This window comes from Macadamia integrifolia, chromosome 8 (assembly GCF_013358625.1).
Source record: "Macadamia integrifolia cultivar HAES 741 chromosome 8, SCU_Mint_v3, whole genome shotgun sequence".
In the NCBI taxonomy this organism is placed as follows: Eukaryota; Viridiplantae; Streptophyta; class Magnoliopsida; order Proteales; family Proteaceae; genus Macadamia; species Macadamia integrifolia.
Genome location: NC_056564.1, coordinates 25,472,217 through 25,486,060, shown reverse-complemented (window position 1 = coordinate 25,486,060; position 13,844 = coordinate 25,472,217).

The following is a 13,844-nucleotide window of genomic DNA, read 5'->3' as shown; positions in this document are numbered from 1 at the left end:
TTCAGTCTATAATTGCATTATCCACTACAAAGGCAAAGTACATGGCAGCAGTTGAGGCTACCAAGGAAGGAGTCTGGTTGGCTGGACTGGTTCGTGAGTTGGGGTTGGAGCAAGGAGGTACAGTGTTACATTGTGACAGTCAGAGTGACATACATCTTGCAAAGAATCAGGTGTTTCATGCAAGGACAAAGCATATTGATGTGAGATTTCATAAGATCAGGGAGCTTGTGTCAGAAGGCAGTATTCACTTGAGAAAAATTCATACAGATCTCAATCCTGTAGATATGTTTACAAAGTCAGTTACTACAGAAAAGTTCGAGCCTTGTTTGGACTTGATTAATATTACTCATTGTTGAAGATGAGGGACGCACCAAACAGGTGCGGGTTTGTACATCTAATGAGGTACAATTATGAAGACGTCTACAAGTTATCTTTACAGGAGGCTCGATAGAATTCAAGCCAAGGTGGAGATTGTTGGTGTATGATGTCTTGTATTCCGTCGTAATTTAATCCAGGGAGTACTGGTACAACACCTAGACAGGCAGGACGGCGGTCTCGCTAGCCAGTTAGCGGGCTATGGAGGTTGTAAGGGGACAGGAGGCCCCCTACATAGTAGGGGATGTAGGGGGGCGCAGCCCCCCGCTTGAATTTTTTATTTGAGGGCAATTGTGTACTTTCTGGATTAGGATTTTTTCGCTATATATTTGTAGCGAGTGTTTCTTTCTCTGTAATGCAAGCAATACTAAGAGGTGTGAGGACGAGCGCTGTAACCCTATTCTCCATTGATAGTGAAGCAGGATCTCATATCACCAGAGACGTAGGCAACCTTGCCGAACCTCGTAAAATCCGTGTGCATTGTTTGTTTTGTTTTTCCATTATCTTCTGTATCGTTTTAGGGTTGCGTTTCTACATATCTTTCTATCCCATTACCTGAAAACCTTCAAGTTGTCGCATATATATGGTTTCTTTTAACTCGCCATTGAGAAAAGTGATTTTCACATCCATTTGGAATAATTCTAATTATAAATGTGCAATAAGTGCCAATATCAGTTTAATAGAGGTAAATTTCACTACCAGTGAATAAGTTTCCTGGTAGTATATTTCCCCTTTCTGTGTATATCCTTTTGCTACTAACTGGGCCTTAAATTTATCAATAGACCCTCTAATTTATACTTTTTCTTATGTACCCATTAGCAGCCTACAACATTTCTACCCTTTGGTAAGTCACAGAATTCCCATACTTGATTCCACCGTTCACCTGATTCTCACGATTTCATTGCTTCGCCATAGGTTACAGGATCTACTACTTCTTCCACATATGTGTTAACTATATGACAAGTGGCTCACATAGATAAGGTACTTGTCATCTAAATAAGTTGGGGGTACTCTTGTTCTTTTACTCACACGTATCCTTAGTTTTGGGTCCTATCCTTGATGATAAACTTAATCTTCAGGAAATTAGATTACTTAATTAAAAATTCTTGGTTCTTCTTGAGGGTCAACATCATAGTCATCGTCAGTGATATGCAGGGATTCTATATCCTTGTGTTATAATTTCTCTTATAATTTCTTTGGAAATTCTGCATCACGACTCTCAATTATCCCTTTTTCAAGGTGATAGAACCTATATCCTTTTGATCATTCAGGATATCCTATGAACTTGCACCTAATCGTTCTAGAATCCAACCTATTTCTATATGGCTCAGGTATTGGTTTATGGACTACTGATCTCCACTTCCTTAGATTTTGTAAGTTTGGCTTTCTACCTATCACATTTCATAGGGAGTAGTCTCAACAGATTTGGAATTCTCTTCAAGATATAATTTACTATGAGAATCGCATCTCCCTAGAAGTCCTTAGAGAGAGAGGAATGTGATAACATGTAAGACACTACGTTAAGTAGTGTTATATTCCGTCTTTTAGCCACACCATTCTATTGTGGTGTGAAAGACATGGTCTTTTGTTTAATCATTCCATGTTCCTCATATAATTTTTTAAACACTGTGGAGTTATATTTTCCACCATGATCGGTTCTTAGAACCTAAATTTTCCTTCCCAACTGATTTTGTACTTCAGTTTTATAGTTTCTAAAACATTCAAATGCTTTAGAATTTCTACTAAGTAAATAAATATTTTCGTATTTAGATAAGTCATCTATGAATGTGGTAAAATAAGTTTTACCACTATGGCTACTCATATTGAGTGTTCCACATATATCAGAGTGTACTACTCCAAGAAGTTTATTTGCTCTCAATCCCACTGGAAAGGGTTTCTTGATCATTTTACTAGAGAGACAATGTTCACATCCATCATATTCTACTTTAGACAACTTACAAACTAATCCCAATTTAATTATTTGTTGTATTTTCTTAATTCTATGGTGTCCTAGTCTCATATGCTACATATACGAATCCACAATGTTTGCACAATCAATATAAACTAATGATCCAAATACATTTTCATTAATAATATTAGTGGTTGCATTGAGAATATTTTCAACAGTGGAAAGTAAAAACAAATCCTGCTTAGGGATAAATCATCCTGTAGCAAAAAGAACAACTGTTTTTCAATGGTGACCTCAGTTCCTATGAAGCGCACATTGGGGCCCTTCTTAACAAGGGCTGATACATAAATCAATTTCCAAAGCATATCGGGGGCATAAATTACATCATTCATATGAAAATTAGCCTTTTCGAGATCAAGCACATAGTCTGCAATACCATGAACTTCGTTGTACGAGTTGTTACCCATAAAGATCTTATGGTCACTAGGTGCAGGAGACTATATCTCTTGTTGTTCTCTTCTGGTCCCTGTAATGTGACGTGTTGCACCTGAATCAATCCACCACCCATTATATTTTTTCTAGATAAATTGCACTCAACTGTGCCGGTAAACTCTTTCCGCTGAGTGTTTGGTGGTGGCATAAGTGTAATATTTTCTTTATTCTTTTTCTTAGGGCAGGAAGCCCTAAAATGGCCGAATTTTTCACATTCATAACATGTTCCAGGTGGCACCTTTTGAAAATTTCTGAACTTACCCTTTCCCTTAAACTTATGTTGGTTGGTGTTGGGGCATAGCCGGTTGGTATTGGGGCAGAATCAGTGTTGATGTGCCAGTGATTCCACTTGGTCAATCTTTGGCTGAGTTGGGTTGGACTGAGTTATGTATAATTCACCTATGGACTTTGTCATCATACATTCTTGATAGTATTATAGTTGTTAGGAAAGTTCATCAATAGTGAGATTGTCCCCCAAAAATCTTGATGCAATTTGTGCCATTGCCTAAAATGGGGGCAAACTGTTAATGATTATGGATACTTGGTAGTTATTTGATACCTCTGATTTTCTATCAGCCAAGTCTTGAGCCAAAATAAACATTTTGTTAACATGATCCATAATATTTTCACCCTCAGATAGGGGTGCAATAGGGCCGGGTTGAGCCGGGTTTCTTAAAACCCTAACCCAACCCTGAATCCCCTTAACTGGGCCTAAACCCACCCGAACCTTGACTCAAGGCTGCAAAGCTTCAACCCAGGCCCAACCCTTCATGGTTCAGCCTAACCTTTACCCTCCCTGATTAACCCTGATTTTTTTTAGGGTCGGGCCGAGATGACCCTGATTGACCCTGACCATGCAAAATATGAAATAACTAAATATATATATATATATATTCATAATAAGAGGAGATAAAAAACACAAATTCACAAATTACTTGTCATAAGGAGAACATCCTAAAGCAAACACTCAAACAATACAAATAACTCTAACTATTATGATAAATATAGAGGAAATCATCCTAAGAAAGTAAATAATCCAAAAAAAATTCAATTATTTGTCATGATAAACAAAGAGATCATCCTAATAAGGCAAACAATCCGAAGATCTCAAAATCCTTGTCATTTTAAACAAAAAGAATAATATCCTAAGTAAACAAAAAATCCAAAGTCAACATCAGAGGCAAAAACTAGGGCTAGGTCAGGCCAAAACCAGGGCCAAAAGTCAGGGTAAAAAAATCAGGGCTAGGTGGGCCAAAGACATCAACCCTTACCCGCTCTGACTTTGACTCAGGGTCAGAAATTTCAGGGTCGGGCTAGCCCTCAGGGCCAAAATTTTCAGGTCGATGCTTGTTTGGGATCAAGGTGGGCTAAAGGTGGGTTTGGGTCGTCAGGGCCAAACTTGCACCCCTACCCTAAGCCATTGTACAACTATTATATCTGTAAGTTAGAAGCTGAGTGTGGGTTTCAGTTTTCACGTCATAATTGGCCTTCACAACTTTCATTATTGATTTGATTGTTTTGTGTTTGTTAAACACCTGATGGTCTTCCATTTTCAATAGGATCATGCTTTGGGCTCTCTTATCATTTTCAGTCCATTTTTCTGCAGCTTTAATCTCTGCAATAGTAGCATTATCCCCATCCACGGGTTTTGGTTCTAGAACATAATACATTTTCTCGTATATCAGTACATATGTGATTTCTATGTTCTAGGTTTTATAGTTCGACCCATTGAGTCTCTCAAGCTTGTTGATTTCATGTGACAATGATTTTTTAGCCATGATGATGTTCTGGAAAAATGAATAAATTTAGTTCACTGTTATAATTAAGTTCTCTATTCTAATTATGTTTCCACAGCTAGTTCTTAAAAAAATACTAATTCAACACTTATTTCTGTGTTAAATTTCGATTCTTTATGGCTTCAAACGAGCCAAAAAAAAATATTAATTTAAATTCCTATAATGGTGTCAACCGGTTTGGTTTTATATACTAATTATGTTCTAAATTTAAGAGGGATGCAAAATTGGTTCAGTTTATATGCACAAGTGGAATAACATGGATGGGATGTGAATCTGTTCACTTAAAGATAAAAAAAAAAAGATTAAATTAATGACTATATGATAGAACTAACAAAAAGTAATTGCAACACCAACATGAAACTTGAAAATCAGCAAGAGAATGAAAAAACATATTACTACCCAACAATATGTTCGCACTAGCAAAACAAGAGAACCGGTTACTATATTAATGAACTAATTTAATATGACATTAGCACTACTAATAATATCTTCGTCAAATAATACAAAAGAAACTTCCGTAGAAGATCTGATATATTAAAAAAATATAACCAACGATGAACATTGAATTATGTATAAAATAATTGGGTTTAACTATGACATCATCAATTATGCAAGCAAAAAGTAGCTGTAATAGTGACATTTTATATTATAAAAAAAGAAAAAAAAACTGAAAACTAGCATATCCAAATCACAATATTGGTGCGCATGGTGTCTCTATCTCTATTGTATCATAATAAAACAAAAAAAGTAATATGATTAGTGTTTGAGATTTTAATATGTAACCGCAAGTGTACGGATCAATATAGCTACGGGTCGAACACAATGAGAGCAGTCACTTTATTTTTTTACTTCTTTTAATAATGCGAGAGTGAACCGATTAATGGTTGTGATCTAACTTTAATTACCGTCTTAAACATATGTGATACGGCCAAATTGATTACCCAGTAGGGTAAGAACACGTGGTATCTAAGGAAAGGACACATGTCGCTCGCCTGTTAGAGGCTGCAAGGAGTCTGACCGTGTCAACCGCGTGAAAAGAATATTCCCCACGAAGGGGATAAGACGTCTTAGAGTAAGACTCGAAGAGGAAAGGAGGCGGACCCGAGGAGGACTCCTCCAAGGGAAAGAGAAACCCTAAACCCTAAGGACTATAAGAGAGGGCCCGAGCGGTGGAAAAAAGGTATGCAGAAAAAACCCACACCATTACCCTTGTGAAAAGCTGTGCGACAGATCTCTAACTTGGGCATCAGAGGACTACCCCGGATAAACATCCGGGCCTATGCCTTCTGTATTTGTACAGGATCAGCTCATACGGATTTTCTGCAGCAACAGATTGGCACCGTTTGTGGGAAACGACAGTAATGGTGGAGAGAACCTACAATTGTAGGAACACTAGAACAACGTCGAATATAAACATGGGGGAGGAGGAACCTTCAGGAGGGCTCCCTCCCTCGATGAAAATCGGAGGAGCAAGGGGAAACGATGATCGGGAAGGTTTCGCGAGGTACTAGCATTCGGCCAGATATTTGGTGTGCGGAGATAGTAATCCTCCACCCCCTCCTGGAACGTAGGAATATGTGACAAGGGAGCAGTTCGAGGCCCTCCAAGAAAAATATGACCGAATGGCCGAGGCAATGAAGGAGGTCTCCAAAGTTGTCTCTCAGAAGACCGATGGAGCATCGCGAGGCCCCCATATCCAGCTCGAGAGAGCTCAAGACGAGGACCAGAGCAATACAGGATTGATAAGGTCCGGTCATAATCTTCGAAGCCGAGCAATGAGGGAAAGTCCAGCACCCAGGGGAAAGACGCGGCGTGCCACCGGGGACCGACATGAGGAACCACGCCAAGGAGACTAACAGAGACACGAGGACTCGGGGTTGAAGCAGATGGTCCTGGACCTGAAAGATGAGATCAAAAAGGTGACAGAAAATAGATGGGAGCTCGCGAGCCAGACCTCACTAATGACACGGCTCTAGCTGATGAGGTCATGAGGGACCCGCTCCTGATCGGCTTTCGTCTGCCAAACTATGACACCTACGACAGGTTTGGGGACCCCGTCGATCATCTGGAAGGCTTCAAGGTCGCTATGTAGTTCCATTGAGTCTCAGAAAACATCATGTGTAGCGCCCTGCCATTGACGTTCAGAGGAGCGGCAAGACTATCGTACAACTGTTTACCGACGAAGTCGATCCACAGCTTCAATGATCTAAGTTATTTCTTTGTGAAGGGATTCTCCAGTAGCCAACCCCTTCAGAAGATCACGTTGAACTTGACCAACGTCAAGCAACATGAAGGAGAATCACTGCGAAACTATATGAAGCCCTTTCAACAAGAGAAGATCACGATTAGAGGTCTGGACCCGAAAGAAGAGTTCACAGCCCTGCTGGGAGGCGTCAAGGATAAGGAGCTGAAAAGGTCTTTGGCGAAGCATACACCAAGGAACCTGGCCGAGTTAAGAGCTCAGTACGATAAGTACATCCAGATGGAAGAAACCCTTCAAGCCGATGAAGAAGCAGAAAGGAAGATGAGAAGGAAAAGGATCTCAAGGGGCGACGACAAAGCCCGAGCGTGGTTGGGCACCCAGTCCACCAAGGAAGTTCGAGAAATACGTGCCCCTGAACCGAAGACGAATGGATGTACTGATGCAGATAAAGGACTCCCCAGATGCCAGAGCCATGAAGTGGCGAGGGAAGATGGGACGACACCCCGAGAGATGCAATATGGATAGATATTGCCACTTCCACAGGGACCCTGGCCACGAAACCGAAGATTGTTGGCACCTCAAGGGGGAAATAGAAGGAATGATCCGAAGAGGATATCTACGCCGATTTATGGACCATAAAAAGGAGGATGCCCAATATGGTAATGACCGTAGGGACAATCGTCGTAGAGATGGCAAAGGCCGCTATAAAAGAAGGGGGCCAGCCCGCAGAGGCAATCAGGAGCGGCAAAGGGACCGGACACTCAAGGAAGCTGACCATCACCTCCAGGACTAGAATAAAAGCCCAACTAGGGTTATAGCGACAATCTGTGGAGGCCTAGCCACTGGAGAAAGTTCAGTCTCGGCCAAGAAAGCAAAAGCCTATGTGAGAAGCGTACATGTGGCTGAATGGTCGAACAAGAAGGCGAGGATGAGGATGGTAATTTCCTTCTCAGACGATGATCTGGAAGGGGTGCACACTCCGCACGACGACGCCCTGGTAGTCACCATGACCATATTTGATTGCAGAGTGAAGAGGATCTTGGTGGATAACGACAGTTCAGCTGATATCCTGTTCCTTGAGGCTTTTCTGAAGAAAGTTGAACACCCATTGTAGGGATTCTTCGGTGTCCCAGTAAAAGTGGAGGGATCGATTGAGTTGTCAGTAAGAGCCGACACCAGAGATCACCAAGTAACAGTCATGATCAACTTCCTGGTAGTAGGCATTACTTCGGCATACAATGCCATACTAGGGAGAGTTGGTTTAAACCTGCTAAAGGCTGTCGTCTCCACACCACATCTCAAGATGAAATTCCCAACCAAGAATGGTGTCGGTGAATGTCGAGGCGATCAGGAGGCATTCCAGAGATGCTACGCCACTACCTTATGGGGAAGAGAGAAGGCGGGCGAGGCACTCCCAATAGAAGATCTGCACGATGACACCAGTTATCAAAGGGGGGAACCAGCTGAGGATCTGATACAAGTTGAGGCCGAAGAGGGGGATAACACTTGCCAATTCCAGGTCGGGGCTACAATACCAAGGCAACAGCAAGAAAAACTCATCTCATTCCTCCGAAACAACTCTGACATCTTCGCCTGGTCGGCCTTAGACATGCCTGGAATAGACCGAGAGGTAATAGAGCATCATCTGAGTGTCAACCCAGCAAAGAAGTCGGTGCAACAGAAGAAGAGGACCTTCACCCCCGAAAAGTAGTAGAAAAATATATGAAGAAGTAAAGAAGTTGTTGAAGGCCCAGTTCATCCACGAGATCCAATACCCGGAGTGGATATCCAACGTGGTGATGGTCCCGAAGGCAAATGGAAAGTGGAGGATCTGCATCGACTTCACCGACCTGAACAAGGCTTGCTCAAAGGACGGATACCCCCTGCCGAAAATAGACCTCCTCATCGATGCCATGGTAGGATACGAGGCACCGAGCTTCATGGATGCGTACTCGGGGTACAATCAGATCAAGATGTCTGAGGGTGATGTCCCAAAGACATCCTTCGTGACCGAGGGGGCTTGTACTACTATGAAGTCATGCCCTTCGGGCTAAAAAACTCAGGGGCCACCTATCAAAGTTTGGTGAATAAAATATTCAAGGGGATGATCGGCAAAACCATGGAGGTATACGTGGACGATATGCTTGTAAAAAGCTTGAAGGCAGAACAACACATTTAAGACTTAGAAAAGGTGTTCCAGGTGTTGAGGCAGTACGGTATGAAGCTGAACCCAGCAAAGTGCGCATTCGGAGTAGCCTTGGGAAAGTTCCTCGACTTTATTGTCTCGGAGAGGGGAATTGAAGCCAATCTGATGAAAATACAAGCCATTCGAGACATGAGGTCACCCCAGAATGTAAAGCAAGTCTAGGAGCTAACAGACAGAGTCACCACCCTAGGGCGATTCCTGTCTCGATCGGCTGACAGATGCCTCCCCTTCTTCAAAGCCTTGAAGGGATGCAAAAAGTTTGAATGGTCGGAGGAATGTGAAAAGTCCTTTGAAAAACTGAAGGAGTACTTGGCTGCACCCCCACTGCTGATAAATCCAAACACCGGGGATACCTTGCAATTGTACCTTACTGTATCAGCAGTAGCTGTAAGTGCGGTACTGACGAAAGAAGAAGGAAGGCAACAACGGCAGATATACTACGTTAGCCGAACCGTGCTAGATGCTGAAATAAGATATAGAAAGACAGAGAAAGTGGCATACGCCTTGGTAACAGCGGCAAGAAAGCTGAGGCCCTATTTTCAATCACATACAATATGCGTATTCACAGACCAGCCCCTGAAGAAGATACTGCAGCGGCCGGATATGTACGGTCGCCTGGTAAACTGGGCCATAGAGTTGGGAGAATTCGACATCCAGTACAAATTGAGAATCGTAAAAAAAGCACAGGCCCTCACAGACTTCATAGCCGAGACGACGCTCCCTGATGATCCCCAGGAATCTTTCGAGGACCGAGGAGAAAAGGCTTGGGCTTTGTATGTGGATGGTGCTTCCAACAGCGCGGGAAGCGACGCAGGGATCATATTGGTCAGCCCCAGAGGTTTCAAGATCGAGTATGCCCTACGGTTCGACTTCGATGCCTCCAACAACGAAGCAGAGTACGAAGCGTTAATAGCCAGAATTAATCTGGCATGGGCTTTGATGGTATAGGAGCTGGTGGTGCATAGTGATTCACAACTCGTGGTATGACAGGTGAATGGAGACTTCGAAACTAAAGAACAAAGGATGGCTAGGTACTTGAAGACAGTGCGAGAAAGAATAACAACCTTCAAGGAATTCGAGGTAAGGCAGGTGCCACGAGAAGAGAATACTAGTGTAGACGCACTGTTGTAGTTGGCCACCTTCGACTTAGCAGACCTTGAACGATCAGTGTATTTTGGAGTGCTACCACAGCCGAGTATAGAAAGACCCCAAGAGGTATTACCTGTAGGCGAACACAACCATAGCTAGATGGATGCCATAACCGAATACCTAAATGAAGGAAAGCTCCCCGAGAATAGGGACGAGGCAAGGAAAGTACGACTGAGGTCAGCACACTTCCTTCTGAAGGATGAGACGCTGTACAAAATAGGGTTCACCGTGCCGTACCTCAAGTGCCTGAACCCCGCCGATGGCGAGTATGCACTTCAAGAAGTGCATGAAGGGATATGCGATCAACACTTAGGAGCCTGGGCCTTGGCACATAAAGTTCTAAGGCAGGGCCTATTTTGGCCGACAATAAGGAAGGACGCAGAATCATTAGTCAGGAAGTGCATCAAGTGCCAGATGTTCGCCCCCATCCCTAGGCAGTACTCTACCGAGCTCTCATCCCTATCAAGCCCGATACCATTCACCATGTGGGGAATGGACATCCTGGGCCCATTCCCCCTGGCCACGAGAGAAAGGAAGTTTATAGTGGTGGCGGTAGACTACTTCACGAAATGGGTAGAGGCCGAAGCACTGGCGATGATATCCGAAAAGAATGTAAGGAACTTCTTCCAGAGGGCGGTAGTCTATTGATTTGAAATCCCTCGGGTGGTGGTAACGGACAATGGAACTCAGTTTGCCAACCCGAATTTCGGTTTGTTTTTTGATGCCCTCGGCATTGACCACAAGAAAACATCTATCGGTTATCCATCGACCAATGGGCTGACAGTGGTAACCAATCGTACTCTGCTCCAAGGAATAAAGAAGAGACTGGATGGTGCCAAAGGGCTATGGGCAGATGAGTTGTATAATATCCTCTGGGCTTACCGCACAAATGAGAGGTTGGCCACCGGAGAAACACCCTTCATTTTAACTTACGACACCGAAGCTATACTTCCGGTGGAGGTAAGGGCCGAAACCCATCGGATTCAGTACTACAATGAAGAAGAAAATGATAAAGGACTCTGAGCAAATTTAGACCTCTTGACCGAAGTCAGGGACACCTCACAAAAAGGATTGCCGCCTACCAGTAGAGGGTTGCGAGGCACTATAACTCCAAAGTCCGAAAGAACGAGTACAAAATGGGTGACCTCGTCCTCAGAAGGGCAGAAATATTAGACCCGAGGCATCAAGGAAAGCTAGCTCCAAATTAGGAAGGTCCTTATAGAGTCTCAAGGGTAATACGATCGGGTTCCTATCACCTGGAGACTATGGGGGGAGAGAGGGTACCCCGATCGTGGAACCCGAAAAACTTAAGAAAATTCTACCAGTAGTGAAGTAGCAAGCAATCACATTTTGTAATTTTTTGCTCCTAAGAACTTTCTTGTTGTAACTCCTCATCCTAAGCTCTTCGGATGATTTTACTTATGAAAAATATGTAAGCTGGTTTACGGCAATTGATAGGAATTCTCCTGTTTGGTGGCTTTAGCTTTGCCGAAGGTCTTTACCTCTGTCATCACCACGGTTATTGATCAAGGTGGAGCCGAAGGAAACTTGACGAAGGGATACAGCCAAAGGTCCTTACCTCGGTTGGGAGCTCAGGCGCAGGTCGAGCTGAGCTGATCGAAGGCTACCACCCCGGTTGGGAGCTCAGGCTAAGGCCGAGCAGACCTCTCCGAAGGTCACAACCTGGGTTGGGAGCTCAGGCCAAGGCTGAGTGGACCTGACCGAAGGTCCTTACCTCGGTTGGGAGCTCAGGTGAAGGTCGAGCTGAGCTGACTGAAGGCCACCACCTTTGTTAGGGGTTCTGGCTAAGGCCGAGCAGACCTAACCGAAGGTCACCACCTCGGTTGGGAGCTCAGACATAGGCCGAGCGGACTTGACCGATGGTCCTTACCTTGGTTGGGAGCTCAGGCTAAGTGCTAGCTGACCTGATCAAAGGTCACAACCTCAGTAGGGGGCTCCGGTAAAAGTCGAGCTGACCTGATCGAAGGCCCTCACTTTGGTTGGGAGCTCAGGCTGAGGCCGAGATGACCTGACCGAAGGTCCCTACCTCGATTTGGGGCTCAGGCCAAGGCCGAGCGGACCTGATCGAAGGTCATAACCTCGATTGGGAGCTCAGGCCAAGGTCGAGTGGACCTGACCGAAAGTCTTAACCTCGGTTGGGAGCTCAGGTTAAGGCCGAGCGGACCTAATTGAAGGTCCTACATCGGTTGTGAGCTCAGGAAAAGTCGAGCGGACCTGACCGAAGGTCCTTACCTCAGTTGGGGGCTCTTGCTAAGGTCGAGCTGACCTGACTGAAGGTCACAACCTTAGCAGGGGGCTCCGACAAAAGCCAAGCAGACCTGACCAAAGGTCGTCACCTAGGTTGGGAGCTCAGGCCGAGGTCGAGATACCCTGAACGAAGGTCCCTACCTCGGTTGGGGGCTCAAGCCAAGGCTGAGCGGACCTGACTGAAGGTCACAACCTTGGTTGGGAGCTCAGGCCAAGGCCGAGCGGACCTGACCGCAGGTCACCACCTCGGTTGGGAGTTTAGGCAGAGGTCGAGCGGACCTGACCGAAGGTCCTTACCTCGGTTGGGAGCTTAGGAAAAGCTGAGCGGACCTGACCGAAGGTCCTTACCTCAGTTGGGGGCTCTTACTAAGGCCGAGCTAACCTGATCGAAGGTCACAACCTCGATTGGGAGCTCAGGCCAAGGTCAAGTGGACCTGACCGAAGGTCTTAACCTCGGTTAGGAGCTCAGGCCGAGGCCGAGCGGACCTGATCGAAGGTCCCTGCCTCGATTGGGGGCTCAGGCCAAGGCCGAGCAGACCTGACCGAAGGTCACAACCTCGGTTGGGAGCTCAGGCCAAGGCTGAGCCGACCTGACCGAAGGTCTTAACCTCGGTTGGGAGCACAGGCTAAGGCCGAGTGGACCTGATCGAAGGCCCTCACCTCTGTTTAGAGCTCAGGCCAAGGCCGAGCTGACCTGACCGAAGGTCCCTACCTCGGTTGGGGGCCCAGGCCAAGGCCAAGCGGACCTGATCGAAGGTCACAATCTCAGTTGGGAGCTCAGGCCAAGGCTAAGCAGACCTGACTGAAGGTCTTAACCTTGGTTGGGAGCACAGGCTAAGGCCGAGCAGACCTAACCAAAGGCCCTCACCTCGGTTGGGAGCTAAGACCGAGGCCGAGATGACCTGACCGAAGGTCCCTACCTCAGTTGGGCACTCAAGCTAAGGCTGAGCGGACCTGACCGAAGGTCATTACCTTGACTGGGGGCTCAGGCAAAAGCAGAGCAGATCTGACCAGGGTCCTTAACACGGGTGGGGCTCTGGTCAGGCCCGAGCATACCTAACTGAAGGTCTCAGTCGCAAGCAAAACTAAAGCCCAAGCCAAAAGAATAAGGCCGAAGGGACGCATGAATGAGAAAAAATGACGAAAAACTTAGTTACTCCCACAGGAAGAGCCTCCTGGTGAGAGTAAGGGGGCTATTGGTACGACCAAATTGATTGCCCAGTAGGGTAAGAACACGTGGTATCTAAGGAAAAGACACGTCACTCACCTATTAGTGGCTGCAAGGAGTCTGACCGTGTCAACCACGTGAAGAGAATATTCCCCACGAAGGGGATAAGACGTCTCTACTTAGGACTCGAAGAGGAAAGGAGGCGGACCCGAGGACGACTCCTCCAAGGGAAAGAGAAACCCTAAACCCTAAGGACTATAAGAGAGGGCCCGAGCGAT